General features: G+C 41.6%; 1 protein-coding gene across 3 annotated transcripts in view; it reads right to left on the bottom strand.

Annotated features, from left to right (window-relative positions):
* TMEM164 (transmembrane protein 164) overlaps positions 1–15,722 on the bottom strand; it is a gene marked incomplete at both ends in the record, with an annotated part of 153,427 nt that overhangs the window by 29,577 nt on the left and 108,128 nt on the right. The gene's annotated exons all lie outside the window — the stretch shown is intronic.

Genomic DNA, 15,722 nt, shown 5'->3' with positions numbered 1-15,722 from the left:
GCATGGTTTTCCAAAAAGCACTTCCCTACCCTCCCTCCATCCATCCAAAATCCTACTCACTCACTCCTGTTTCCTATCTCTGTTAAAATGCAAGGTCTGGATTACCAAGGCAGAGCACGTTTTCCACCTGGCATGGGGACCCTGCTGCAGAACTTGGCAGCAGGCTGAGAATGGAAATGGTTGGGGGCTAACCCAATTCTGGGAAAGAGAACCTTGGCAGCTGGCAAGAGGCCTGGCCTCTGGAGCTTACACAGTCCTACACACACACATACCCACGGGGAAGCCCAGGAGACAAGGACACCCAGGGGAAGGGTCAGCTGTCTCCCTCTTCCCTACAAGGCAAGTACAGAAACAAGGCTGCGTGCTAATGAGAGGAGGCAGTTCTTAGTTCCCCAGGCACAGGAGCCTAAGCTTGCCCTGTGTCAAGGGCTGAAACCAAAAGATGGCAGAGCTCCCAGAATAGAAGCTGGGTTGACTTGTGGACTCTGGACAGTGACAGTGGCTCTGGTTCTTGAAAATAAAGATCCATATAGGAAAATATCCTATTGATCCTAATGGTGCTTGACTGTTATTTTATGCTCACGGGGGAAACATAAAAGCTCAGAAAAAGAGATGAGATAACAAGAGTCTCTGTAGATCATGCTGGAATTAGCTGGAAAAGGTCATGGGTCTGACAATGGCCATCACCATCATGGTTGGCTTTGGGGGGCCTGAGAGGCCATGTTGGATGCTCACAGTCATGTGGTCTGGGATCACCCTACAATCTTAAATTTGGATACTGCTATGTGCGTCTCCTAATGTTCTCACTTCCTTGACCTACCCAACCCTCTCAAAAACATCATGAAGGTGAACAGGTAAAATATCACTATCCTTATACATTGCAATCATTTCTTCTCCACTGAATTATTCTTCCATCCATTCCAATCAAATTGCTATACCCATCATGCCCCCTCAGTTGCTTTTAGTGAGGTGGCCAATGACCTCCACATTCATAATCCCAAAGGGCAACAAGGGTGGAAGCTAGCCCATGTGGCATCTCTGTATGAAGTTTAAGTAGCTGCCTTTTGTTTAGATGAGGCTCATTCCTATGCCAGGGTGTCAGGGAGATTATGGCTATGAGTACTCCCTTGGGCACCGACAGTCAACAACCTGTATAACTTCATATGCTGGCCCTTCTCAACTTTCAGCCCTCATCTTACTTGACATATCAGCAATACTGGATGCCGCTGATCATTTCCTCATCCTCAAAACACTTTCTGCACTAGGCTTTTAGGACATGACTCATATTCTCAACCTCCTTTGCCAGATCTTATGTACCTTACCTGGAAATATTGGAGGGGCCCATAACCAAGTTATTTGTCCTCTATTGCCTCTCACTCAAAAGATATCTTTATTCATGTTTCAGGCTCTAAAATCTACCCATATACTGATGACTCCCAAATTAATATTTCCGGCTTAGAGTCAGGCTGCTAAGACTGAAATTCTGATTCCATAATTTATTTGGTACACACCTTTAGGCAAATCACTTAATCTTGGTGAGCTACAGTTAGCCCATCTATAAATTGGGAATAATAGTACCTATCTCAACAAATTAAGATAAAATTAGGCAAAATAATGCATGTAGAATTATTGCCCAGTCCTGGTATATAATATGTACTCAATAAATATATGCTGTTAATATCATCTTCTCTCCAACATCAATCTAGCCAGTAAGTGGCTAGGATTTCAATTCCAGCCAACAAGACTTAATGCCATATCTCTCTGGGTCAAAAGCTGGAGGAGCTCTTTGGCAAGAAACGGTGGCATCAAATCCTGCCCCACAGCCCTAAGTTACTTATCAGTATATTGATCAGATGACTACAGGGGGATTTAGTTTCCCAACTCATCTCCATGCAATTTTGAAAACACCACTCATTGAGACACTCCAAGTGGCAGGTAATGTACCTGGCTCTCATATATGGGGAGGCACGGTCCCTATCCTACTAGAGCTCAAAGTCTAGCTGAGCTAGACTTTTTTTAACAGATAAAGGGATAAAAACAGTGCAGCAAAGACCATGGAAAGTCTTATAGATCAAGTGTTGGTTTGATTTTTCTTTGAAAGTAAGACAGAGACCTATATAATGTGCAGTTGTGCAGAGCTCCTGCTGTTGGCTGTGTGTAGAGGGTGCTAATGGAGGTAGCGAAGGCATTTAGGAACTAGCAATAGCAATGTCTATGTGAGGATTAATGCCGAGGCTGTGAGAGAAGACTGGGTGAGCAGATTTGAGAGAAGGTAAGGAAGTTGAATCACCAGAACTAAATACATTGACCCTTAAACAATTTGGGAGTTAGGGGTGCCAATCTCCCGTACAGTCAAAAATCCAAAGACACCTTTCAACTCCCTAAAACTTAACTACTAATAGGCTGCTGTTGATGGGAAGCCTAACCAATAACATGAACAGTCAATTAGTATATATGTTATAAGTTATATACATTATATACTGTATCCTTACAATAACGTAAGCTAGAGAAAAGATGTTATTAAGAAAATCATAAGGAAGAGAAACATGGCACTGTACTGTATTTATCAATGCTTTCAGTTTGTGTCATCTCTTCACAAGAAAATCTGAGTATAAATGGACCTGGGCAGTTGTAACCTGTGACGTTCAAGAGGCAACTGTAATAGATCAGATAGGGCATACACAGGACTAGGAGGCAGAAAGAATTCAAAGAGCCCCAGGCTGACAACCTAGGTGACTGGTGGCATCTCCCCACGCTAGGGGCCTGTAGTCAAGGAAGCAAACTGGAAGAGGTGGGACACAAGAAAAGAGACTTTGGCCATGCTGATTTTGTGAGGCCAGTGTGACAGTCTGGCATAGATGCGCAGAAGAAGCTAGTGGGAATGTATGTCCGAATCAAGGAGGCTAGAGAAAACAAGAGTTTAAAGGTAAATGATATACACGTATAACTACGTTATAAAATAAATAGATACAAATATGTTCTAAACTACCAACATGGAAAAATAAAATGATGAAATTCCAAGATGCATAGCAATGCTAACATTTTCTTCAAGTACCCTAGTGGAAGATCTTGCGCACCCCACTTTGCAAACCTTTAGGCTACCAAACTCTTTCAAGAAGAGTGAATGGGTGGAGAGAGAGAAGCCATCATTCAAGGGTGGTATTGACAGAATTAACCATAAGAATGGGAGAGACTTGAGTAAATTTATTGACTGAGGGAAGGAGTCACTGGAGAGGGAAGCAGATGAAGAAAGAGGGGCAGGGCCTCCCCGGTGGCGCAGCGGTTGAGCGCTGGGTTGCAAAGCTGCCCGCAGCGTCTGCAGCGCCGGTTCGATCCCCAGCTGCTCCCCGGCCACCAAAGGAGGTTCCCACATGGCGCTCAGACCTCTCCTGCCGCCCGCTGCTCCCCTCAGCAGTGTACTTCGGTCCTTCTGCCTGCTCTGCTCCCCGCTCTGGCTCTGGTGAATTCTCTCACCCTCCCGCGCTTCTGACTGTACCCAGTGCTTGTATAAAATAAATAAAAATAAATCTTTAAAAAAAAAAAAGAAAGAAAGAGGGGCAATGGACACTGGATGGTGGGAGGTGCTCAAGCAGTCAGAGGTGGTACCCAGTGCAAAGTGAGAAGGACTGGAAGGGAAGGATGAACTGAAGTCAGAATAACTATGATGGAGGGGTGTACTAACAATCTAGAAAGTTCACAACTCCAGAGCTCACACTACATGGCAGGAGACCTTGCATTACTCAAAGTGTCCTTGGTTGATAATGAAATAAAAAGTGAGGTTAGGGAGTTACAAAGAAAGGACCCTAGTCTCAGCTCAGCCCCAGACTACAGCCTCTCAAAAGAAATCAGAAAGGATCATTGCTATGGTCTGAATGTGTGTGTCTCCTACTCCTCAATTTGTGCCTGATTATGATGGCATTTGGAAGTGAGGCCTTTGGGAGGGGATTTGGTCATAAGCGCGGATCTGTGCCCTTCTAGAAGAGGCCCCAGAGAGCTCCCTAGCACCTTCCACCAACTGAGGACACAATAAGATGTCTGCCACTTGGCAGAGGGGTCATGAATCAACATGCTGGCACCTAATCTTGGACTTCCAACATCAAGAACTATGAGAAACAGATTTCTTTTGTTTATAAGCCAGCCAGCCAGCCAATGATATTTTGCTATAGCAACCTGAACAGAATAAAAAAACAATCTATCTCCTTTCAAGGGAAAAGGGAAGGGAAACATGCAACCACTGTTACTTCTGTCCTCGGTTGTGTTCCAGTCAGCTGAGTTTGGCTCTAGAATACTTTATCTTCATTAATGAACCACAAACTTTTACTGTGGCCTAGCGGGGCCACAAACTCCTTGGGACTGAATACCAGCTGTTATAAAAATATTCACTATCTAAAATAAACCACAGGGCATTCACAGGACAGAATACCATGCTGCCATTAAAACAACAAAGTGCCAGGGAGGAAACACTCAGACATCCATAATGTGGAACATTCTGGAAACCAACTGGCTTGGACTCCTCAACATTTCAATGTCACGAATGAAGGAGAGAGTGGGGACTATACCTAGACTTTAAGAAAAATAAGCAAAAACTGAGAGATGAAACAATCAAAAGTAATAACTGAAACTGGATCATAATTTTTTAAAAACATTTAGAAAGACATTCTTGGGACAATTCAAGAAATTTGAATATAAGCTGATTATTAGTTAAAGCAGATGGTAATTAGAGAATTTTTGAAAATTCCTTTAGTGTAATTATGGTATTGAAATATAAGGTACAAGAAAATGCCCTTATACTTACAAGCTGTGGGCTGAAATCTTTAGAACTGAAGTGTTAGAAGGTCTACAACTTTCTCTAAATGACTCAGCAAACTGACAGAGAGAATTAGAAAGTAAATATGGGAAAATATTAATGCTGAACCTACTTCTTGTTCATCATGTTATTGTTTCACCTCTTCGGTATATTGAAAATTTTTATAATAAAAATTGAAGAAAACTTTTAAATTTTATTAAGTTTTAATGAGGTAAATCTATATTAATGAATATAACAAAATGCTAACATATATTAGCTGGAAGGAAAAACAGAATGCACTAATTTTGGAGAATAATTTGTCAATGTTTATCAAAAATGTTAAAGTACCCATTTACTTTGACTCATTAATTTCACTTCTTGTAATATACACTAACAGACATACATACATACACAAAGCTGTATATATAAAGTATCTGTTGTGGCCTTATTTGCAGTAAAAAAAAAAATTATAAAAAAAAAGTAACCTAAATGTCCATTAGTAGGAGAAACATCATCAAGAAATACTCTGGTGGGTTATTCAACCTTTCATTAACGAGGAGGTACAACCATTTGTAGGTAAAATTGAGCAAATGTATATTGTATAAAGGATAATCCTTTTCATAGAAGCCAAATTAACATACGTACTTTGAGATGTATGCAAATGCACAGAAAAAGGACTACAATGATGTTTACCAAACTGAGCAGGAGATAGGGCTTGGGAGGAAACAGATGACCTTGACTTTGGATTCTATATACTTGTATAGCTCAATTTTACAACAAATCAATATATTCATTTCTTAATCTCGTAGCTAAAAGTTTTAAAAAATCAAAGAAAGAGGCCAAAAGAGGAATATGCCAAACTGTTAGCAGCAAATACATAAGGGGAATGGAAAGAGAAAAGTTTTATGTTGTATTCTTTATGGCTCTATATTACAGGACTCTAAGTAATAGGCTGCATTAAGCTATATGGGATAATTAGTGTGTTTTTTCTAGTTTTAAAGAAATCCTCTTCTTTCATAGTATCTGAGTGTATTAAGAAATTAACATGTAAAGGGGGGTTAGACCTCCTCCCCCAAGTCCCTTGTTCTCAGTGCTTCTTCCTTTGTGAGGCCCATTCCACTCCCAGTAAGAACAGATGCCCAGGGCCCTGCCAGGCACCTGGTGTTCTATGTTATAATCATGGTCAGATGCAGAGAGAGGGAGGGGTGAGCAACTGGGGGTGGGGGAGAGTGGTCATTCGTTTTGGAGTCCAAACCCAATCAAGGCTACTCCTAAATTCCTCTTTGGAGCTCAGAGTCCTCAAGAGAGCAAGAGAACAGACTTGTGGTGTCAGGTGGCTGCCCCATAATGTCAAACAAAATATTTTGAGTCCATGAAGGATGCTGCTTTCTCTGGAGGTGCTGTTCCTTGGACAAGTGTGCTCCCTGGTGTGAAAGAGCAGCCCAGACCTGCCTGGCTTGACCAGACAAGCCCATAGATCTTTAGAGAGGAGCAATTTCAGGTCATTCAGTCGATGGATATACTGCAAGGCCTTACTTAGCTGTCTCCTTTAACGGAGATGAAAATGAAAGTTCCTTGTTACTCTCCTCCTGCCTCTAACAAGCTTAGGAGCCCCTGCCTGTCCATCCCAGGATACCATAAAAGGGCCAATCTCTAGCATTTGATATTTGGTATTGACTGGTTGCTTATATCAAAAGTCATTTCTGAAAAGGGCAGGCGGAAAGTTCTGGTATTCTGATGATGATGATGATGATGAACATAAAGGAAAAGGACGAACTGAAGGAGGAGGAGGTGCTCACATTTCAGTGTTACCAGGGGATATGCCATAAATACGTGTATTGCATTTTCCTGAGCTGTAATGAGGAAGTGGGGCAGGAAGAGAAAAATGGGGAGGAAGAAGATGACAATGATAGTCATAATGGCTTAGACATACTGGCCATTATCACTTGAACTATGCCCCCCCCCCACCCCACCAAATTCATATGTTGAAGTCCTAGCCCCTAGTACCTCAGAATGTGACAGTATTTGAAGACAGGGTTTTTAAAGAGGTAATTATGATAACATGAGGGCCTATGAGTGAGCCCTAATCCTGGTGTCCTTACAAAAAAGATTGGGACAAAGAGCTACAGATGAAGATCATGTGAGGACACAGGAAGAAGATGGCCATCTACAAGCTAAAGAGAAAGACCCTCAGAAGGAACCAACAATGCTGACACTCTGTTCTTAGACTTCTAATGTTCTTCTATCCTCCACAACTGTGAGAAAACAAGTTTCTGTTGTAGAAGCCACCCAGTCGGTGGTATTTGTTATGGCAGCCTGAACTAGTAGACTGACCAACCACAGCCTAACAGCCATGCCCTATGCTAAGGACTTTGCAAGTCTTAACTCTTTTCATCTTCATAACGCACTCAGGAGGTAGCTTGTAATGTTATTTGCCAATTTTAAGATGAGGAAATTGAGGCAACAGAAGTTTTCCATGATAGCACAATACAGGACTAATACCCTATTGGAGGAGAATGGCAAAAGACACTGTGGTGTACTGATATGATGAAATGTTACACCACAGTGAAAGTGTAACTCTTGTCATATCCAATAACAGGGTGAATGCCAGTGATATAATGTTGAATAAAATACACAAATCCCAGAAGACTACATATAACATGATACCCATTTTATAAATGCAAGTAAATGCCTAATATATCTTACATACAAAGCGAGAGAGAGAGAAGGGAGGGGGGAGGAGGGAAAGAGGAAGAGTAGAGGGAGGAAGAACTTTATTTTTAAAAGGAACAAATGAATAGGAACCAAAATTTAAGCTAGTGGTTCCATCAGGGTGGGGAGGAGGGCAGGAAGTAAGATGGGGGAAATCTAAGGTAGATCTCATAGGCAGATCTAAGTTATCGATGTCGCTAGTTCTTGGGTTGGGATCATAGTTGTTTATATTACCCACAAATAAACAAATGCACTCATGAATAAAATTAAATCAGGCCATGCATGGAGTTTGCTATGGTGGAGTTTGTTATGAATTCAGATTATAAATACGATTTTCCCAATTATGTGCACCCAAGTTCTACTTAAAAAGAAAAAAGGAGGTGGGGGCTCAATGGAATAACTTCCACAGCCTTAATGCTCATTATACTCCTGAACCAGGATGTGAATGTGGGGAAACAGGCTCTAAAATCTATAATCTTGGGGCCTCCCTGGTGGTGCAGGGTTTGGAGCCTCAGTACTCTCAAGCTATCTCCAGCCACTGTGGCATGAGTTCGATCCCCAGCCAGGGAGGTGACCCACATGGCATAGAGGACCTCTCCTGTCTTACCCACTGCTCCCCTCAGCAGTGTATTTCAGTACATCCGCCTGTTCTGTTCCCCACTCTGTCTCTGGTGAATACTTTCACACCCTGCACCTCTGGCCTGTATCCCAGTTCTTGTATGCATAGATAAATTAAAATACATCTTCAAAAAATAAATAAAACAAAATCTAAGATCTTAATCTTTGTTGCCTGTTCTATACTATAGCCTATTCTTCCAAAGCAAAAGAAACAGGGCCTGCTATAAAAGCTTAAAGCCTCACCTTAGGAAGCTACCAAGATATAGGCATCAATCATCAAAGTGGACCCAGGGAGCTTGAAAGTCACGAAATCCAGGTTTACCACTTCTTCAAACTGAGCCAGAGTTCAACTTTTATGTGGAAATAGGAGAGAATCTTTGAGTATACAAGAAGGTACTTCAGGACTTAGAAGTCCAGCCCTGAACACATTATTTAACTTTTTACTCAGAGGGTAAGTAAATATTTGTGCAGCTCGCTCCACAGAACTCAGGGGGAAAGGCTAATGACAGAGATTGTTCAAAGGGCCTACAGAGAAATTAGGGCAGCTACAAGTCAAAAGACAATCAGCTTATGTGTTGAAGCCAGTCTGTGCCTGCAAATGACTTCCTGCTTAGGTGATGTGACAAGGGGCTCCATGAGGACCTTTCACACCACTGACAGGACTGAGGTCATTCCACTGAAGTTACAGATTCTGCCCAGAAATGTAAGCCATGTAGTGTGTACAAGAGTAAAAGCACTAAGTTCCCAGTCCCTCATTAGCCCAGGCAATCTGTGGTAGTGTCTGTCTATACTGCAGTGCCTTCAAAGTACTGAGGATCAGATGACTTAAGGAAGGCCCACCCTACTCTAGCACTATGAGTAAAAGCATCTGAAATTTAGCTCTCAGTCCAGTCAAAGTAGCTCAGGGGCACTCAACACCAACCTATCACCTCCCATCACCCGAGCACGGTTCATCATCAATTCCTTGGAGGCCTTTGCTTAGAGGTAGCCAATGGGCCAGACAGCCATATTTTAGGCAGGCCACCTTCCTGTGCTGCTTTCATCATCTCCTCCTAACAAGGCCCATCACCTCTGCTACAAACTGGAGCCAGGATCATGAGTCCCTAAATCAAAGGGAGGCAATGTCACATGTTCCCTTGAGGCTACCAGTGAAGGTACCTGACCATTTCCTGAGGACATTATGCTACCTTTTCTACCTGTTTTCTTTTCCTCTGTTCAGTTTAACCCTCCTATTCTCTATTATCTCCCAGGCTCCAAGCCTATACCCAGGTTCTCAATCAGCACTGGAGAATGGTCGACTGACACTCAAAGGCAGCTCCTGGCTAATCTAACACAAAGAAGAATGTACAGAATCTTTATTTTCATCACAGATTTTTAGAGAAAGAACATTCTTTGGACCCACTGGGATAGGGCCCAGCATTCTGTTCGTTATTAGAGTTCTCTAGGGTAATTCTGATGCAGCAGTGCTTAACCTATATTTGGAGAAATACTACAGCAGGCCAGGCTGCAAAAGTCTAAGAGACAGGTGTAGAACTAAGAATATTTGCTTTGCAGAAGTGACAGCCAGTTCCAAGGAAATGTAATGGTAAGGGCAATGAGGTAACTAGTGTTCAAATAATAATAAGGGTAATAATATGTAATAATAATCATAATTGCTGGTACATAGCACTTCTCTGGCATGCATTATCCTGAGTAGTTTATCCATGATGATTTGGTCTCCTGCAACTGAGATACTATCCTCTCTCCTCCACTCCTGCCATGTGAGCCCAGACCTGGAATATTCTAATTATACTGCCATGAGAATTGACCACACTGGAATCTACCTCCAGGATCCACCTCAGAGTCCAACTCATGCATTCAATCAATCAACAAATATTTATTGAGCCCCTACTATGTGTCAACTATTATGAAAGAGATACAAATGTTCCCTGTCTTCATGCACTTTACATTCTTACATCCACCTCACACCAAATGCTGATTCCCGAGGGACTAAGAGGGCTCATAAATTTTTAAAAAATGGTTTAAAGCAGTGTTTCAATGGCTTATGATCACTAATATTAACAAATTGTTAGCTACTGGGTGGGTAAAATGGACTTTCTGACACCTCCTAGAACTTAATACAATACTAGACAGACACAGTAGATATTTCTCAACAGAGATATTTCAGAAGGGCACTGACACCAGCTAGATAGTCAAACCAGTGGACATAATTAGAACATCCTCTTGACTGTCACCAATTGGAGCAATGCAGCCAAAAGGGTTGGAAAATAAGACACAGACTTCCATTTCCAGTTATAACCAAGGCTAGTACTTAGAGATCTTCCATTTAAAACATTCAAAATTCATAGATAAAATATTTTAAATTGTTTTATAAAAACCTTAGCTGCAAGTATGCAAGAAATTTACTGATCAGAGACTCAGTGGCAGTGGGACCCCAGAGAAATAAGTAGAACACTACATCATACAGTTTTCACTAACGTGAGAGTATTCCAAGCTGGCTGAACTTGGGTTTTGATTCTTCATTGAGTCATGGGACATAAGAAATTGAGACAAAGGCAAAGATTTCCAAAGGAGTCTAATAGATGATAACCTTGATAAAGTTGGGGTTTCCAAAAGCTACACATCCATGTAAAATTGAATTAGAAATACAAACTACCCCTTTTAGAATGGTTTAAAAAATCCCAAATTCAAATCTTAACACTGAATTGAGCAGTGTGGGATGGATCTAGTTATCTCTACTAAGATTTGAATCACCACCAATACAATTTCTGCACTGGCAAGAGGCAGCTCTCCTGCCCAACTGTGACTATGCAGGTGCCTCTCTTTTTCCACCTCCTTTCCTAATAAACCCATCCTTTTAAAATGTAAAAATTAAGAAATACTTCAAATCACAAGCCAGTCCTCACATGAGCTTGCCAGCTAAATTTATGCTAGTTGAATAATCCAAAAATTGGTTGAGAATTTTATTTAGTATGATTCCAGACTGCTAGCCCTTGCATGCCTGGCAATAATAAAGACAAAACCTCTCTATAGAAATTCAAGATTTAAAAAATTTACACAAATAAAACCTCAAGGAAAATAAATGACATAAAGCAAAATAGCAGCAATAATAATGTTTTTAAAACTTAAATACACAAGAAAATAAGCCAAGCTACAGGAAAAATAGACTTAAGGACCTCAAAATACAATGTTTGAAAAAACAAAAGATAGGGCCTCCCCGGTGGCGCAGCGGTTGAGCGCTGGGTTGCGAAGCTGCCCAAAGCCTCCGCAGCGCTGGTTTGATCCCCGGCCACCAGGCGAGGGTCCCACATGGTGCGCAGACCTCTCCTGCCACCTGCTGCTCCCCTCAGCAGTGTATTTCGTCCGTCTGCCTGTTCTGTTCCCTGCTCTGGCTCTGGTGAATTCTCTCACCCTCCCGCGCTTCTGACTGTGCCCAGGGCTTGTATAAATAAATAAATAAATCTTTAAAAAAAAAAAAGAAAATTCAAGTCCTACTTTATAAACAAAAAAGAAAAAACAAAAGATATAATAAATGAAATTTAAAATTCCATAGATAGTTTTAATTGATAGGCTTAGTTGTTGATTAGGCATAACAGAAGGGTAAGTAACTGGAATATAAAGATGAAAAGATTACCCAAAATGCAGCATACTAAGAAAGAAGTAGAAAATATGAAAGATTAAGAGATATAGAAGACAGAGTAAGATGGACTAATATAGCAGGACAGATGCTGATGGTAAATATAGTAGGCAAATATATTTTTTAAAGATTTATTTATTTATTTGTTTGTTTGTTTATTTATTTATTTATTTATTTATACAAGAACCGGGGTACAGGCCAGATGCGTGGGAAGGTGAGAGGATTCACCAGAGACAGAGCGGGGAACAGAACAGGCAGACTGAAATACACTGCTGAGGGGAGCAGCGGGTGAGACAGGAGAGGTCTGCCACGCCATGTGGGACCCTCACCAGCTGGCTGGGATAGAAACGGCACTGCAGAGGCTGTGGACAGCTTCACAGTGTGGCGCTCAACTGCCTGTGCCACCAGGGGAGGCCCAGTAGGCAAATATATTTGAAGGCAAATATAGCAGGGAAGAATGTTCAGAAACCTGATAAAGACGTATTCCACAGATTCAAGAAGCTCAAAGACTCTCAAACAGAATAAGCAAAAAGTAAATGCACACTGAACCACATCCTACAAGACAAAAAGGAGATCTTAAAAACCACCAGAAGGAAATGTGAGATTGCTTTCTAAGGAGTGAAGGTTAAGACTGACCACTGACATTTCAAAGCTACAAGGGAAGACAATAAAATAAAACAATACCTTAATTGTTTTGGGACAAAAATAATATGAACTTAGAATTTTATATCCAGTGAAGAATGAAGAATACAAAGACTTTTAGGCAAAAAAAAAAAAAAAAAAAAACAAGAGAATTTGCCATCATCTCCAAAGGGAAGACTAAAGGATATATTTCCAGCATAGACGAAGTAATGTCAAATGACAGGTTTGAAATGCAATAAAAATAGTGAGCAAATAAAGATAAAGTGGTAAATATGTAGGTAAACCTAAATGAACACTGACTTTATAATGTCTTGCATTATTCTTAAAAGAAAAGCTAAAACAATACAGCCTTAAAGTACATGACAACACAAGCCCGTAACTAAGGGTGACAAGCAGCCTTTAAATGTTGTAAGATCCACATGCAAAGAGAATGAGGTTGTAACCCTAACTTATCACAGCATACAGACTACTAGAGATATACCTAAGAGATAAAATAACAAGTCAACACAAGTAGTTGCATGTGAATGTTGATGGCAGCATTATCCACAGAACTCAAATATCTATCAGCTTATGGTTGGATAAATATGCTATATCCATACAACTGAAGATTACTGGGCAAGAAAACAGAATGAAGCTTAGTAGATGCTACAACATGGATGATTCTTTAAAATATTATGCTAAGTGAAAGGAAGCAGGTACAAAAGAACCAATATTGTATGACTCTACTTCTACAAAATGTCCCGAACAGGAAAATCTATAGAGACAGTAATTAGATCAGTAGTTGCTTAGGGCTGTGTGGAGGCTGTTGGGAGTCAGAGGGATGATAGCTAAAGGATACAGGTTTCTTTGGTGTTGATGAAAATGTTCTAAAACTGATTGTGTGATGGTTATACAACTCTGTGAATATATATATATGTATATATATAAAACCCACTGAACTATACATTAATTTTAGTTTTTTCTTTATATTGGGTAACATTGGTTTTCAATTTTGTCCTTTAAATTAGTGAATTTTATCTCCATAAACCTATTATCAAAAAAATGTTATACGATCCTTATATCATTTGACAGAAAAGTAAAGACACTGATTAATTCTAGACTTGAATAAGTATTTATGTTAACATGGGTAGGATAACCATTACAAAAAATAATTCAAATCATATGCATAACTTCTAAGTCAGTAGAAAGAAAATAGAATGAGTAGAAAACATCCCATGAAACCTCACCCTTCCCCCACCCCCCAAAAAAAAGCTAGAAAAAAAAGACAAGATGTGCCAACGTGGAGTTTACCACTTGCACCAAAAGGCAGCAGCAATCCAAGTGACCTGCTCCAAGAAGCAGGCTTTTCTGCGTGTGCTGGAGTTTGGGATGAATGGAGTCTCCAGCCCTCCCCCCTTCATTAATAGGGACCCCCGGAGAAACAAATCCCCCATGTAAAGTCTGGGGCCACCAAGCAAATGCCACATTGGGATGGGACAGCCTCTGTTTGGTCACCAAAATATTTGTCCAATTGTTGGAGGCCTATAGGGCTTAGGTTCTACGAGAAAGAACCCATTGAGGTTGACATGCCAGCTAGTTTGCATTATTAATGTGCAATGGATTCTTAGAAACATACCTTTGGCAGATCAGTGGATGACTTCAGCACAAGGGGCTCAGCCCTGGGATGCCTGCCTGCTCTAAGACCCAGGAGTATATTTGGTAGGCTCCATCAGACAGGTCCCTGGCCCTCCCTCTAGGGCACCCTGCTGTCCCAGCATCCATTTTGTGTTGGTTTTCTAACTTTTGTAACTAATTAATGGGAAAGCTCTCTCTCCTAGGACCAGAAAAAGGTGGAGCTCCCCCAATTTTGGCTGGACAGTGGGGATCCCAGTTCTCCCTCTACCCTTAACTTACTGCTCCTTTCGACCCCACCCCCACACTTGCACTGGAGGGCAGAGGAAGTGAAATTCAAATATTTCTGCAATGACAATTGTCACCGAGGGGTCTACTCAGAAAAAGGAAAAAGAATCTCCTCTTGCATTCAACATTAGAACTAGGAGTTTAGTCTTTCACTACACTAAAAAACCTGGCCAAGACAAAGTTTCAGCAGTATTTTCTCAAGACAGCTCTGGTCACACATCTGCCAACAGCACTGTCCGGTCCCTGCTCCATGGAAAAATCTGCCATCCCTTCACTCAAGAGGAAAAACAGAAAGGACCCATTCCTTTGACCCAAGTTGCAGCCAACCTCTGGCCTAGACTGGAGACAGAAACAGCAGTTACGTTGTGTATGTGACAGGAGGCACAAATGGGCATCACCTGTTTCAACACCAAAGACAAATCAGCCTTCTCTCTAATCAGTGAAATCATGAATGCATACTCCACAGAGAACCTTGGGTCCTCCTATGGGACGGACACACACACACACACACACACCCCACCCCACCCCTTCATGAATTGCTTATGTTTTCATTATTTGTATTTCAGTGTGGGCCTAAAGAAAATGAAGGTGCAGAACAGTAGTTAACATGAACTTGGGAAAGAATTCTGGAAAGCAGAAAGCCATGGATCAGCCTTTTCCCAGACGAAGCAAAGCACAGGCTCAGTAGCAAAAGTCCACTTCGCTCTTAAGGCCAACTGTCTAGAACTGTCCTGGGGCAGGAGCTGCCGTGAGTCCAGAGTGTACAGTTGCTCCTGCTTTCAGACTTGCTGGGCTCAGTGGAGGGAGTGATAGGGTCTAGATCAGCAGGGTTCCCGCCACCCCCTATGTCAGCCCTAGCTCTGTCCCTATGGGATGGCCCCAGAGGGCAGCCTGTGAGTCAAGCCAGAAGCAGGGAGTAAATGGACAGCTTCCAGAAGATGCATTCTCTTTCCTTCCCCTCCACCCACCCACAAAATTACTGCTTGTAATTTGCTATCATCATAGGAAAAACACACTCCTGATCTGTATGGACAAGTTCAGCTCTAGCCCCCACCCCCATCCCCGCCTATTTTGAGCCAACATAATTTACAATTCCCAGAAACTCCTGAGAAGCAGCGTACCACTTCGGGTGCCAAGCCTGGCCGTTTTTTACAGATTTTCATTTAGCAGGTGTCTGTTGCTAAATCAGTAGCAGCTGCTAATTGCTTTTCCTCCCTCGAACCTTCAGACAGAATGAAACATCTGGTGTTCTCTCACTTTGGGTTAAAATCAGATACCTTATCATTCCTGCTTTGGGTTCCATTTTTATTAAAAAGCTTTCAGCTGATTCTTGAACAGGCAGCAGAGCAAGGCCGTCCCAGAGGGAAGGGGCGACTCAAGGACAAGGCAGGAAGAGCCGCCTCATACCTCCGGACCTAATGCCCAGAC

The sequence above is a fragment of the Talpa europaea genome (genome assembly GCF_964194135.1).
Source record: "Talpa europaea genome assembly, chromosome: X".
Lineage (NCBI taxonomy): Eukaryota > Metazoa > Chordata > Mammalia > Eulipotyphla > Talpidae > Talpa > Talpa europaea.
The sequence above is the reverse complement of the archived record's forward strand: the minus strand, read 5'-3'. Positions and strand labels throughout refer to the sequence as shown.